The sequence below is a fragment of the Tympanuchus pallidicinctus genome, unplaced genomic scaffold (assembly GCF_026119805.1).
Source record: "Tympanuchus pallidicinctus isolate F22 unplaced genomic scaffold, pur_lepc_1.0 scaffold3, whole genome shotgun sequence".
Lineage (NCBI taxonomy): Eukaryota > Metazoa > Chordata > Aves > Galliformes > Phasianidae > Tympanuchus > Tympanuchus pallidicinctus.
The window spans coordinates 30,405,719-30,421,142 of record NW_026294747.1 but is presented as its reverse complement, the minus strand read 5'-3'; the positions used below and the strand labels follow the sequence as shown (position 1 = coordinate 30,421,142).

The 15,424-nt window shown below is 36.5% G+C and overlaps 1 long non-coding RNA gene across 3 annotated transcripts; it reads left to right on the top strand.

Moving 5' to 3' along the window:
- Window positions 1–7,364: 7,364 nt before the first annotated feature.
- LOC128086735 (uncharacterized) lies at window positions 7,365–14,727 on the top strand. Of its 3 annotated transcripts, none has more exons than XR_008209509.1 (4): window positions 7,365–7,417; window positions 11,752–11,866; window positions 12,024–12,127; window positions 14,293–14,727. It is a non-coding gene; the product is annotated as an uncharacterized LOC128086735 (long non-coding RNA). The 3 variants fall into 3 exon arrangements; XR_008209508.1 differs by lacking the exon at window positions 7,365–7,417 and adding an exon at window positions 7,481–7,601; XR_008209510.1 differs by lacking the exon at window positions 7,365–7,417 and adding an exon at window positions 10,322–10,401.
- Window positions 14,728–15,424: the final 697 nt, after the last annotated feature.

The following is a 15,424-nucleotide window of genomic DNA, read 5'->3' as shown; positions in this document are numbered from 1 at the left end:
AGTTTTGGTGTTTGTGGCATGGCTCCATTATTTCCTTACTGAGTATTGAAGCCTAATGAAGATATTGTTGGGGTTGGACTCGATGATCTCTGGAGGTCCCTTCCAACCCCTACAATTCTGTGATTCTGTGATTCTGTGATTGTTTTGATTGTTCTTTCCCTCAGGGCCATGATGTAGACTTCCAGAGGCTCTCATTTTGTTTAACCACTTCCTAGGAAGCAAAGACAGTTGAAATTTCAGCCTGGTGAAATCTACTTGCACACCCTGTAGCCCTAGAAATGTCAGATACAACGCTGTCCTTGCTCAGGCTACTGAGTATGCAAGCAGATTTTGTGAAGGGAGGAGAGCTGGCTACAATGCAGTAGAGAAAGAAGCAAAATCAACAAAATGGGAAAGTGATAGGAATTTTGTAATGAGGACTATTGTCTGCCATTCAGTTCATGTGGAAGCAGAATGACTGGATTCCAAGTAGCTGTTCTTTAGTCAAATAACATCCTTGTCCATGGATTCTTTCTTTGCCTTTACTTTGCTTAAGAGATGACATCCATTTCTACCTGCCATGGATATGGTTACTCTAGGCTTTTTTTTCTGGTTACTGCAGTATGTCATATAGCAAGCCTCTCTTTGTTTTAATTTGAAATAGCAGCCTGCAAAATACTGGAATCTCTCTGAGAGCAACCCTTTGCCTAATTTTCTCTGACTGCAGGGGCTTCCTAGTTTCTAGCTAGAAAACTGATCTGTGAGATGATATATTCAAAGATGGAATGAAGTGTCAAAATCCCACTAGAATTCAGCACGCTTTAACTTTTTTGTTAAATTCCTCCAGTTCCTCTAAAAATCTCAACCAGACAAATAGGGACCAGGCTGTATGGCTTAGTTTTCAGGATGGATAGTGACCATTTTTTCTCATGCAGTTTTCCGGACAAAATGAAAATGAGGCTTGTGACATTATTATCTGCTACTGACAATCTACTTTCATTTTCTCAAAATTTCTAACTACTTAAAATTCTATCTCCTTGCAGTAATTAAGGAGAGTAAAGGTTATTTTGCTCTTTTGATCAAAAACTGAATTTATTTTGTGTTATTGTAAAAGCAGGAAATATAATAGCAAGTTATTTTACATTCTTTCCATCTGCATTCAAAATTATTATTTAGTGGAGATTTTCTACTTCATTTTCAAGTAATCAGAATATACAAAGCTAGCAAGATTATATCACCATCACTTCCCTCAAAGATGTTTTTGTAATTATATGAGAAATTAATCTATATTAACCTTCAGAAGCTACTGTTCTTAAGTGAATGGCACTAGAAAGTTGACTTTCTAGTAGCATTACGATTGGCTTGAGAGCAAACATCCAGAATATGCTGAAAGTTTAAGGCAGTTCAGGTAGTGGATTAATTTTAAGCATTCACAGTCAAAGAAGCCAGTGAAGTAGATAAGACAATGAAAAAGTCAACTAGCATGTGCAATGCCTTCGTCTGTTGTCCAGAAAATATGTAGATACTTTCAATAAGCAAGATTGTAGGATTGCTCTTTGGTGTCCAAGTGAAAAATGTACAGGATAGAGATGTATATGACTAAAAACATCTTCAAATTATGCATTATAAGACTTGAGCATTGTACATATAGATATATATATATCAAAGAATACAGAGGAAGAGATCATCCTCCAGAAACACCATATTCATCTTTAGGGCTACACTTCAATTTCTTGAAGTTGAATGGACTTTTTAGAGGGAGCTATAATTTTACAGAACATTAAAAATTAGAGAGTTTACCTTCATAAAAGTCAGGAAAATTTTGACTTTGAAGTAGAGATAGTCAGGAAATTCAAGTCAAGTAATGATTCAGACTTTCAAAGTGGTGGTGGTGAAAAGAGATGCAAAAAATTGCTGGAAATGTTTATAGTGAAAAGAAAGTAGAATGCTTAAAATTTTCATAAAAAATCTAGTCACTCCCACAGGAAACAAAAGCTGTTTTTTTTAATACATTGACTATCAGAAGGACAACATTTTTCCTTCTGCTTGGAAATGAGTCTCTCTCAAGATGTGTGCATCATGGATCCCCACTCCGGTACATGAATTCTCAAATTTACATTTTGTATGCCTAAAAGCTGTTTAGTCAATTACTCATAAGTTGACCAGTCAATTTCTTTAAACAAGAGACCTCCTTACTGCTTTAAACTCATAGTGTCATAAATATCGGAACTAATCAAGTTATAACAGCTGTGGGCCCTACTCATCAGTATTTTCTGACTCTTACATATGTAACATAAAATTTTCATTTGAATAAGGCCTTTCCTCTTCCTTTCCCCAGAGTAAATTAAAAGGATCATAATGACATAAAAAATCAATATGTTTTGAGGAAAGAGCAAAATTACCTAGTCAGCTCATAATTCATATTCACAAACATTGATGAAAGCTTCCAGTCTGCCTTTAAGAAATATATTTTATGTTGACAGTCCCTTAATGACAGATGCCAGGGAAGATGCTGGCTTCAGCTTGTTAGATAGGTAGGAAACAATTCAGGTCAACTATGCATTAACAAAAAAGAATGTTCCACTGGGCTCAAGATGAGAAAATCTACTTGATTTTGTAAATCTTTACTTAATTTTTTCAAATCTTTATGAATTCGTAAATGATGTTGAATTATACCTGATAAGATAAACCAAATATTTTTTAAGAGTATGCACTTCTGGTTGAAATTACCGTCATTAAAATATAGTTCTTACAGAAGTATTTGAAATACATATTAAATATACTATATACATTTAAATTCAACTTTAGTCTTCTGAGATAATAACCAATCTTATTTTTTCTTGACCTGAAAATTTGTCCTCTTAGTTGTTTTTATCCTTTTATCAGTGTAAAATCAGTTGCTAGAGACATCAGTGGGAATTAAATCAAACCCCAAATGTGTGCCCAACCTGAATCTAAGGTGCAAAAGATTATTTAATTCAACTAAATCCTCTAGGATGTTGATTGTTCTGTTTGCACAGAACCCAGCACAAAATAGCATGACTAGAGTCTTTGTGTGACGAAAACTGAATGAGTGCTCAATCAAGACTTCATTTCTGAAGCTTCACCCTACAAACAGAAAACACTCTGTGGTCTGTTTGCTGTCTCCACTGCTTCTGGCACTCAGGTCCTGCATTAGGAAGAATTTGCAGTTCAACAAACATTTGGTAAGACCAAAAACAAAGAAATATTTTACATTTTATTCTCCCAGTGGATTACTCCAAAATGCACAACACTGGTATATTAATGAAGACTAAAATTCAGTGTGAATAAACTACCAGTTTTCCTCATTTTACATTTCTAAAATATATTCTATTATAGTAGCTTGAATTCTCCATCCACAGCTATAGAATAAGGAGAATTATATGAGGACAGTTTTTAGACGTGATATTATCAGGTAAAAATGAATGGTTTAGTCTGCTTTATATATGTAAAAGTGACAAAAATAAGACAACTAAACCCAGATAATAATAAGTCAGATTGTTTTTAATCCTCTACCTATTGAAATTCATACTTCAGATTCCTGTTGTGTGATCAGTTTCTAGCTTGAATTCTTGCATTAAGAAGCATAAATTCTTACGGGTTGCGAATTCGAGAAAAAGAAAAAAAAAAGAAAAAAGTACATTCTCTTTTTCTGCTTATTTGGAGAAAATAAAATGTTTTCAAAAGTTGCATTAAAAAAAATCAGATAAAAACAGTTTTTATCTTTATTTGTCTTTGGGAAAAAAAATTCTACCTCAAGAAATTTCTTTAACAAAGAGAACATTATTTCAGACTCTAACATTTCTGTCTGCCTATTATCATTAGTCATAAGCTAAGCCCTGCACTAAATGTCTAGTGAGCACAGATAATGTTCATTTTGTCTGGAAGACAGGTTGCCGCCTGTCAAGGAGAGATGGAATAAATGACAGGTTTGGACTCGGTGCCTTGCAGGCATATTAGGCTAAGAAATCGCCAACATGATGAAAAATTATTTTGTCAAAAATTTGTAGGTCACCCATCATTGTCTAATGTATTCTGTGATTAATTGCTAGCATAGATCAGCATTATGTCTTTCCAGTGAATCGCTTAATTGTTGCCTGCTTCATGCTCTTAATGTAATGACGAGGCATCTGGTCCTTTCACATGTGCTTTTAAATGCCAGCTTTTGCATCCAGGTTACGGGAACTGTAACATTAAACTTAAAGAACTAGTTGAAATTAAAACTTCCGGAAATCCGCCTGTTCTTTCCCCCCCTTTTTTTTATGGCTGTGCTCATGGTAGGCTGAGTGTTAGTGTTAATGTATGTAGATTTTATTTCTGATGAGTGATTATTTGACTGCTCATTTTACGAAGATTTATGGTGTGCTTTCTATCTCCTGACTGCAGTGCTACTCTTATCTTTAATAAAAGAGATGAGGACATTAATCAGCCTTTGTCAGGAGTCCTGACTAAGACATTAAATGTACTGTATGGGATAGGTAAACACGCTCCAGATCCTTCTCTACTCCAGTAGATCAGGCAAAAAAACACTCATTATATTTATCATAATTTCACATCTGCTGTTTTTGAAGCAATGTACCATGAGGCCATAAACTGTATTACAACTGTGCATAAATTCAACTGATTTGTGGCTGGAGTAACTAATTCCTAAAGTACATTTTAGAAAAACAAGCAGTGAGCCCTGAAATTGCAATTCCATAAAGGCACTAAATTACTGACTGCAGAATCAAGAATTTGCTTGATGTGATTCTGCAGTGACCATTTTATAAAAAGTGACAGTGTGCCTGTGATTGAGTCAATAAAATAAGGACGAGTGAGCCATACTCTCAAACAAGATTAAAGGGAAAGAGAGTGACAGAGGACAGACACATGGGATATAAATAGAGGAAAGTGTAACATTCTCCCCTCCCCTTCAAAAATGGCTTGAAGATTAATAACAAGAATGTTAATTTGTAAACAATCATTTAACTACATGAGAAAAATACGAAGTTTTAACCTGTTTTCACCAGGTACAGTATTTGTATAAACTAAGATATATTTTTTAGGGTAAAATAGTTGTAGACTTTAAGTTAACATATCTCAAATGTTTAAAATGACCAGATGTTCTTCTCTGAAAATTGCAAAATGATCAAAATCAATGGGACATACCAGTCTCTTAACTGGTTTGTCCCATCTGTGCTGAAGAATAGTCAGGATTGCACCTTTCAAACTAGATCTTTCTTAAACTGAAAAGACTGTATTCTTAGGAAGACCTGAGACTTGATACTTCCTGAGCAGCTCAGTGGAGTTACTTTTCCAGCATATATTTTATGCAAAATATTGACATAAACAGTAAGATTCCGCTTAGAAAAAGTGGCTTTCTCTAGATTGGTGCTTTACCTCTGCTAGTGGCAAAACAAAGTGAGGTCAAAAGACTCAGAGGCTTCTAAAGTATGGGAAGCATCACTCTGAGTACTAACAAGTCTGAACGTTTTAATGTTCTTTTTTAGTCAGGCCAAGCCAATAACTATTAGAATTCCAATTCATGGTGATACAAGGTTGTGTTTTCCTCTTAGTGATATCTCAAAGCTGACACTAAAAACCCATTAGCAAATAAAAATTTTACTCTTAGAGTATCTAAAAAGCAAAATATTTATAATCCACAAAAGAACTAGCCTCCAGTTACATTACACACTCCTGTTGTCCTATTGATACTTACATAAGAAAGCAAAATGAAACCGTGGTAGTGTATACTTCTAAAGATTGGGAGTTAACAGCTGTCCACTTCGCCAACTCTAGTGTGCATTGGTGGAAATATACATTATTTTCACTTTGGAAAAATGAGAGTAATGTAACGTAATATCCTTTGGTGTTAATAAATGTGTATATAGCTTAGTTTTAGTACTGTTCTTGACTGCGGGCTGATAAACTCAATCTTGTGGTTAGACACCTGTAGGGACTATGCTGAGTGTCTTTGTGCTCTGCACATGAGAGGAAGACAAAAAAAGTGTTTGTTTGATGCCAATGCATAGTTCTATCTGATAGCACCAAGCTCTGCATCACCAAGCATTTCTTTTTCTGATCTTATTATTTTACTGAAATTAAGCTTGAAACAATCTGACGTCAGATACTGTATATCTCCTTTTATTGCTAGCTTTTCTGGGCCTCTCCACATTGCTAGTGCTGAATTTTGTATTAGAGAGGTTGAACCACATATATATTCTTCAGTTTATTGAGAGCCTGATAGATTGTATTCCGTACTCTAAAGCAGCAGGCTAGTCTTTTTCATGAATGTTAGAGAACAAATGTAAATCCACTTGTGTACAGCTGGCCAAGATTCATAGTTTTTCTTAGCATTATAAATAAATCCAGCATATTACTAGACATGAGTAAGAATAGTACAGTGAAGTTGGCTTCAATCCACCTGCTCTGTTTCAGTGCCAATTTCAAATGTATTTGAAGAATCTGTAAAAGCTGTTTATTATGATAGATTCAAAAAGATTCACTACAGATTCAAAAGGATTGGCTCAAACAATAGAGCCACAATAGAATGAATTATAAGGATTCAATAAAATGCAAAATACCTTCAAAACTAGGTAAGCTTTGTCTTCTATCTACCCTCCACCTCCTTTCTCTCTTTTCCCATTATCATATAAGCTTAGCAGCTTTCTACAGAATTTCTCTGCAGTCAAATAAAATTCAGTGATAGAAATCACTCAATAGCACCATTAAAACAGAGCTAAAATTATTCTTAGGACCATGTCTAGGGATTAATATATTTAGAAGCTATCCAACATTTACATAGCTTTTCCTCATGCTAATCCTCATTCTATTTTTTTTTAAAAATAGTCAAAGTCTGAGCAGCATGAGCTGGAAATATTTTTGCCTTTCATACTCTTTCATACACCCTATTTCATATCCTGGCTTTAACAAATACTTTGACCTTCATGGAGATGGAGCAGGCATCTGAAGGATATTTAGGGAATCAAAGAGAAAAACCCCTTCCACTTTCACCCAAGACAAATAGACTAGGCACAATTACTCTGAATTAGATGGATAAACCAAGCCGCATTGAAGGATATCCTGAGTTGATCTGAACTATAAAATCACAGAACTGACAAGGACCCACCCCATCCTGGCCAAGTAATGCTTTAGTTCCAGCTTAGGCACCACAGATAGCACACCAATGTTAATGGCAATTTTTGAGTAACAAGCATACATCCAGACTAAAAAGAGACCAAACCACAGAAAAGCACTGAGTTGCTGCCCTAATGGCAGGGCTGCTGGGGGTGGGTCGGAGCCAGGACAGGTGGCCTGAATTTGGCAGTTAGGCCAGGTGTTACTCCAGGTCACCTGATACCACGTGGGGCAGCTATAAGTCTGTGGGGAAGTGGGCCAGTAGTGGGCTGGTGCTTGGCTGGGTGTTAGAGAGCAGCTGGTGAGTAATTGTATTGTAGATATATGTTTGTATGCATAGTTATTACTTTTGTTTTACTGTCTTTATGAATAGTTTTTATCTTGCAAATTCTGTTTTGTTTCCAGTTCTCTCTCTCATCTTGCTGAGGTGGGGGAGTAAGCGAACAGCTGTGTTGTGCTGAGCTGCTGCTAAGTTAAAGCTACTGGTAGGTTAAACTGTAGCCACCTTTTTGGTGCCCAATACGCAGCTCAAAGTGTTAACAATGTGTCAGGGTAGAGTGTGTTAAAATTCTTCCTATAGTAGCTTAGTTGTTGTTGGGCATGGTGTTGTTTTCTTTATTGTGTTTCTGGAGATATTTCTGAGGTTTTTTGGTTTTTTTTTTTCTCCATAGAACTCTACTATTTAATGCCTTACTTGCTGTATGTGATCTGTGTTACCTTGTTCCTCATTTCCAAGGGCTAGATTAATGTTATCATTTTTCTGTACTGGTCAGGAAGCTAATCTGGTTTTTGTGTTTAATATTGTAGTTATCCTCATACTTTGAGAACCACATATTAAAAACTATTTGTAACTGCACTTTGTCTCCTTAGGGAGCTAGGCTATGAGAAAGACAAATGGGAATGTGCAAATCAGCATGTTACTATTGTGATATTACCTGAATATGTTTCAGATTTTGTTTAAGGTTAAATAATTATTTGCAAATATGCCCCAGGGATCTGTCCTGAGGCTGGATAGTTGAATGCTGGGGAACATAGTATGGTATGGGCAAGTACTCAGAGCAGTGGGCACCCCTAATGATTTGCAAGTTCATCCTTGAATAACTGTAGAATCCAGGAAAAAAAAATAAAAAATAAAGGTAATTGGAACAGGTGTGCTGGAAACTCTAGAAATGCACAGATCACTCCAATGTGCTGGGGTCTGGCCTGTGTCTACTGAACTCTGTTCAGTTCTTCAGCACCCTAAAAGCAAAGAGATAATTGGATCTGATGATGATAACAGCAGGTCCTGCCATTGCTCTAACCCCTGCAAAAAGCCATGCAGAGCTTTATCTCAACCCAGGAGTTCTACTTTGTTACCAGTTCTCTCCCTCATATTACATAGGGGTGGAGAGTGAGCAAACAACCGTGTGGTGTTTAGCTGCCTGCTGCCTTATCCCTCAAATAGGGGTATCTAAAGAAGGAGAGAGGGATGCCCAGGCTCATGTCCGTGTAGCTTTTGGAGATCTTCAAGGAGGAGACTCCACAGTCTCTCTAGGCAGCCTGTGTCAGTGCTTTGTCACACAGCATAGGAGTGGTACCTGATGTTCTGAGGAAACCACCAGTGTTCCACCTTGTGCCCACTGCCTCTTGTCCTGGGCACCACTGAAGCCATGCCTCCTCTTCTCTTAGTCCCTGCTTTCTTAGCCTCTCCTCTTAGGTAAGCGTATGTGTTTACTTCCATTTACTTGGTATGTGCATGGATAGCAATGTCGTGTCCTTTAGTACTAAGGAGAGTTGTGGACAGGGACAGAACCTCAGGAAATATTACACAACCCCCAGGTTGAGCAGACAAGGAAGCAGCTTGGAAACCATATGCTGATGTGTGCTCTGTTGCTGATGGCAGTCACAATAACCAGCCAGCTCCTAGGGGCATTGCTGGGAGATGGGCAAGGGGCTTAAACAGGCAGTTTAAGATCCTAATTAAAAACAAAACCTAAAACAGCAAAACACTGCTGCTCATTTGTGTTAAAAAAATCCATCCATGCTGCCTTCAGACACACCTCCTTTCTTGTGGTGCTTTCATGGTAGCAAAGCCAGGAAGTGTAGGGGTCAGGGGAGGTGCAAGCACGTGCTGAGAGCTGTTTGATGCAGCATGTACTGTCCTTGCCTGCTGAGACAGCATGAACATCTGCTCTGGAGGCCAATTCCTTTACTTAGTTACTTGTGTACTGTTTTACCCTCTGCAGGACTTCTCTTACCTTCACATATACTGAAAAATGAAGAGTCCTGGTTACAAACTAATGCTTTTTTTTTTTTTTTTCCTTCCCTATTTCCTTGCATGCCTAATTCTTTGCTCCCAAGGGAGAAGAATAGCAGAATGAGAAAGGTGTATAAACAAACAAATTATACTTAGTCATATGGAATTGTGCAATCTCTAGAATATTGTTCTTTGTATTGCAAAATATATTTCTTAGTTTAACTCTGTACAAAAAAAAAACCAAACATATTGCTCTAAAAAAGTGGGCTTTTGCCCCCTTTGTGTTTACCTCCTTTGATGTTTGTTTTACTCCAAATGCAACAGAATGTTACACTTTTCTTCTCTTTGGAAAACTGGTATGATATTAAAATAAAAGCAGTGCAACAGCACATTATTCTTAGGAGATATGGACTTCTTCTTTTGGTGTGTTATTCTGCAATTCCTAAAGCCTGAAAATGATGATTACCTTTAAGGACTTAAGATGCTACATAGGCAATCATTCAGTGGTAGTGAATCATTGACAGAAAGCAGTGTCCTAAAATAACTGTGTTACCTGTTTCCCTTTTGAAAGCAGAATCTGCAGAAGGAGGGAATTCTGAGGGTATAGAATATAGGCATTTCCCTTCATAATGACAGTACAGTACTGTAAAAGTCCATCTAGGAAATAATGTTTCTTTTTTGAATAATTATTTTTGTGTGTTCACCCATAAAAACACAGTAAACTTCTAACATCAATATAGATTCCTATTTACAACAGGCAGCAAATGTATTCAGTTCAACATGCCCAAACACCTGCTAAGTGAAATGAAATTTGACTACTTGCAGTCATGTGTTAGATTTGCCTGATGCCTCATCTATATTTCATGAAAAAAAAAAAAAAACCTGGTTAATGTTATTTACACTTAAACATGTGTATGTGTGTAACTCAAAAGGAGACTTGAATGGTAATCACCTCTGCTTTAAGCAAATTTATCTGTATCCAGGTGCTTTTTGGTCATTCTAAGCATCAGCATTCACACAGAACAAGTGGAACAAAGGGAGAAGAAACAGTAAGATATTTGTCTTTGTATGTTGCAATACTCTAAAAGCACTTTCAGTGCTTGTAATTCTGATTGTGTTATCTTAAGCTTATCTCATTTATGTAATTGTGGTGGTGAAGGAAGTGAGACCCAATGTCTGAAGATCTAATCAGATATTAATTAATGTGTTGTACTAGTAGCTGTAGTGCAACAGAATGTAGCATATTCATCATTGTAAATAGGTGATTAAATTTATAGTATGCTAGGTATTTGGATCTTTCTTTCATACTATTACTGTTCTTTGCTATGCTGACTGCAAAATATAATAACTTCTAAGCAGTGTGTAAAACAAAGTGCTCAATTCACTTTATTAAAATATCCAATAATAATTGATTTAAAGGCAATAAAATGTGTTCATTAGAGGGTTTATATTCAAGAAATATTGAAAGTATACCTAAAACTGTCACTTTTATTGTGAATGAACAGGATAATATAATTTGAAAAGAGTGTGATCATACTAAAGATTTGTCCTGCAGCATTATCTGATAGCTCGTAAAGTGCTGAAATTTAATATGATGCTTTCAGTCAGTTTAATTGAAATTTAATTGCCACTTTGGGCAGAAGGTTTAGATCTGATCAATAAAATATTAAAGATTTTGTGCTTTCGCTTGGAACAATTTCCTAGCCAATGCATCAAGTGCACCCTATGTTTTAGGAAATATTTGTTTGTTATAATTCACATAATGTTCAATATCACTTGCTTGTCTGAAAGTTTTTAACGTGCTGCTCAGATAAATAGTAGAAATAATAAAGCCATAGTTGATCCATTTAATTACAACAAGATGAAAGAAATAACGGTCACCTTCAGATTCATGAGAAAGGCATTAATGTAAAAGAGCTATAAATATTTTGAAATGTCAAACCTCAGAAAGACAGAGTCCAGCAGGAACCAAGCTGTAAATCAGGTACATAGAAGGACCTTGAAAAAAAGATGGTTCTTTGGTATTTTAGAAATAATTACTAATACAAAAAGGGTAATGATGAACCTATAAATTACATTAAAAAGGGCCATTAGAGGAAGATTAGTTTATAAAGCTGAGAGATGGTTCCTGAAAATTATCCCGCTAGTTATTTCTTCTTTTCATTTCATATTATTCACTATCCCCAAAATTATCTGATTAATGATAAACTAATTGATCGCTCCTTTGCAATTCAAATGCAGTGGCCAACTTTGAATCTCCCTTTACTGTAATCTGTACTCTCTCTCTTTTTCTTTGGTAGTAGTGTAAAGAGACTATTTTAACTTTTTGTGTGTAATGTATGTGGGAAACATCAGTCAAAGCAGTACTACTACCAAATTCACCTGTGTGATTTGGTCAGGGCCCCACTACTACTTCTGCATATCATGTTGGAGAGAGTCTGGTGCCTCTGCTCCTCCATCCTTTCCTTCCTGGATGTTCGTGTGGGACCTTGGTGACAGCAGACAGAATTGGAGGTAACTGAAATGCCACTCCCTTAATTTCCCCCAGGTCTTCAGCAATGCACTTGAACCTAAAGCCCACAAGGCACCTTATCAACACTGTAGTTTCCTGTGTGAGGTAATATGGTATTTGACAACTGGGAATCATTCATAAAGGTTTTCATTCATTCAGATAATGAGCACTGTGTGGAACAGCAATGCTTGAGTTCAGCTCTGCCTTGTGAGAAATAGAGCAAGAGGCTGGTGGAGGATGGGGAATTGAAAATGGTCTCAAAGGTATTATATTTTTTGATGGCAATTTTGTTTCAAGCTATAGTTTATTTGAATAAACAGCAAATTCCAGATTATGATTTTTACTTATGCTAGATACAGGCATGTGTGGTACACGGTTCAGTACTTGGTAGCATGGAAAAAATGATTTATGTTGCTGTTGGTGACAGAAACAGAAATGTAGCAGTATCTTTTTTTTTTTTTTTGCCTGAAATCAATGTTGTCTATAGTGCTCCTATAGTGGATCACTGGAAAGTATGAAAAAGTTCCTCTCACTTCCTCTCCACAGAACTCAAACACAAGTTGAAGGATTGACGTACTAGCCTGTTCAAAGCCCTTTAAAGTTCACAGTGGTCTGCCTCCCCTTTCTGTATGGCTTCCTGCAGGAAAGGAGTTGAAGTTGCAAGTGCTGATTTCTGAAGATTGCTAACTTTTAGAGAATCATAGAATGGCCTGGGTTGAAAAGGACCACAATGATCAATCTAATTTCAACCCCCTGCTATTTGCTGGGTTGCCAACCACCAGACCATGATGCCCAGAGCCACATGCAGCCTTGCCTTGAATGCTTCCAGGAATGGGGCTTCCACAACCTCCTTGGGCAACCTGTTCCAGTGCATCACCACCCTTTGTGTGGGAAAAACTTCCTAATATCTAACCCAATCATCCCCTGTCTCAGCTTATAACCATTCCCCTTGTCCTATCACTATCCACCCTCAAAATGATTTCTGACTTCTCCTGACAGTGGTATATGTGCCATTGTGAGAGGCAGTGTGAGTGTTAATGTGAGTGCTAGGAGTAATTTTGGCCTTTGGGAATCTGATTAGCATGCACAACAAAATATCAACTACTATGACAACTAATTAATCTATCAGCTACATACCTGTTAAAACCAGGTATTTCCTTACTTTTTGTCTTCAAACAGTATCTCAGTCTACTAGTTATAAAATCAGCAATTTTGGCTCATACATTTGAATAATACTGGAGGCAAGAATATTGAGAGATGGGGGGAAAAAATGCGATGGGTAGAATTTGGAACTGAAAGCTAGGAGTAGCATCATCCTTTCCATGCTGGGCCATGTCTTTCTCCATCTGCATTTCTTCATTAACCTGTCTGTCTAGTTGTGATTATCAGGAGACTGAATAAATTAGTAATCTCACAGGATGTTCAACCTGGTAGCTGTTGCATAGTATTATTCTGTGCTGACCACAACAGGCCTAGGGCAGTCAATTTTAATAATGCTTAGTTCTCCATTTGGCAAACATTTTTCTTCAAGTTCTCTGGGATAAAATGCGTTACTCTGAGAATATTTATTGTGAACTCATAATTCATTTCTGAAGCTAATGAAGAGTACTGAAGATGGGAAGAAGGAAGCAGTAATTCCATAAGTTGCAGGGTGGACCTGGCAATTAGCTCTGTGAGCATCAAAACTGATTATAAGGATTCACTCACTCCTTCTCGCTGAAGCAGTAGTGCAACATCCTTTTCTTTAGTACTAAGAGAAAGCATGGTTAAAGCAAATGATTAATTTTTTTTCTTTTCAATAAACAATTTCTTTCATTGTTCACTGGAAGTATTTAGGTTTTATTAAAAGTGCAAAGGGTTGTTTTTTTTTTTTTTAATTTCATTTAATTTTTTTTAAAAGTTCCATTGGTTAAAAACCCAATTGGAAACCTCCCAAAATCCTTACTGCAGAGACTCAGAAACTTGACAAGGACTAGATGTGGCTTTGGCTTGGGTAACTAGAAAGATAAAATATGTCTGATACTCTGTTCTGAACATAATTTGTTTTTTTTTTTTTTTTTTTCAACCTTTCTGGTATGGTTGCACTAGTCCTATATTTTTTCAGGCATTTTCTAAAAAGTGCTGTGTATCAGCTTGCATGTTATTGACTGTCTTTTCTCTAGGCTAAATTACAGACCTTAATAGATTTAAACACTGTCCCTTGAACAGATTTTTTTTGTATACACTCAAGTTGCATTGTATTTTAGACAAGTATGATTCCTTCATTTGTTCCTGAACTTTCTCATTACCCCCACCTCAAGGATACATTTATCACGTGGAAGACAGTAAAATTAGTGTCATATTGACAGTAAAGGATTAAAATGGTTGTGCTGAAGCATCTTGTATTTTCTCTTCTTCCTCTAATTTATCGCAACCACATATTCCACAGGAAGTTGAAGTGGGGGGAGAGAATGGAGAAAGGATGCCCAGCTGATAGACAGCACCTCTACCTTGCAGAAGATTCATTCCACTGCACATTTTGAATCTGCTGACAAGAAACTTGCAGTGCAAGTAATCAGAGCCTTCACAAGATTGATTTTTGTCCCCTGCTGGTATATGGCATACTGGGGGGAAAAATGTTCTCATCTCTCAGTGTAATCTTAACTATTTAGAAGCCATTATTGCAGGATTACAAATCACTTGTACCTTTCTTGTGCAACTTCGTTATTTATTAGCAAGTCCAGCAAATTAGTCAGGTAATATTATATAGGGTTCCAGTCCTGAAGCTCTGTCTCACGTGTGTTGCTGGATTGTTTCCTCAATTTGCAAATGCTAGTAAATCTATGAAGTTCCATAAGCAATACTACATATTGCTGAGTGCAAATATTTAGCATTTTTTCTATTTTTCCTAATTGCAGAGAGGGCTTAGCAAATGTTGCATGTGTAGCTCACTTTTCAAAATGACTTGATAAAATTGCAGATGCATTCTGTCCTAGGTTTGTAAGAAATGCTTAAAGTCAACTTGTCATAGAGACTAAATTGAATCTGCTACCTATACAGATCTGGAAGGGAAGATGTATGGGGCAGGGGGGGAAGGTAGAAAAAGAGAAGAGTGAGATTTATCTGATGTTTGGTGGATGTACAGCTATATAAAATCTTAAGTAATACAGATAATGTCACACAATATTGCAACATATATTTTCACTTGAATGTTATAAGACAATAAGGCATAAATGGAAATAAAAGGGAAAAAATCTGAATGGTTGTCAGGGAACACTTCTTCATTCAGAGAATCATAAACATATGGAATGGTGTGTCAAGCAAAGTTCTGAGATAAGACGGGAGTAATTACAAAATGGATTTATATCCTGAGGTATAAAGTACAGACAATGGAAAAGAGCTTTTAGTCACGTGATTTTTAACCCTCACTAAAAATTAACCCTCTCTAAAAAGAAATGCTCATGATGATTGTATTTAATAGGTTCCATATAATCTATTGCAGTTTGCCTTTTCTTTGATCACTGATGGAAAATAGACATGTGTAAGTTGTCTCACATTCACACTCACTGTGTACTTTTAAT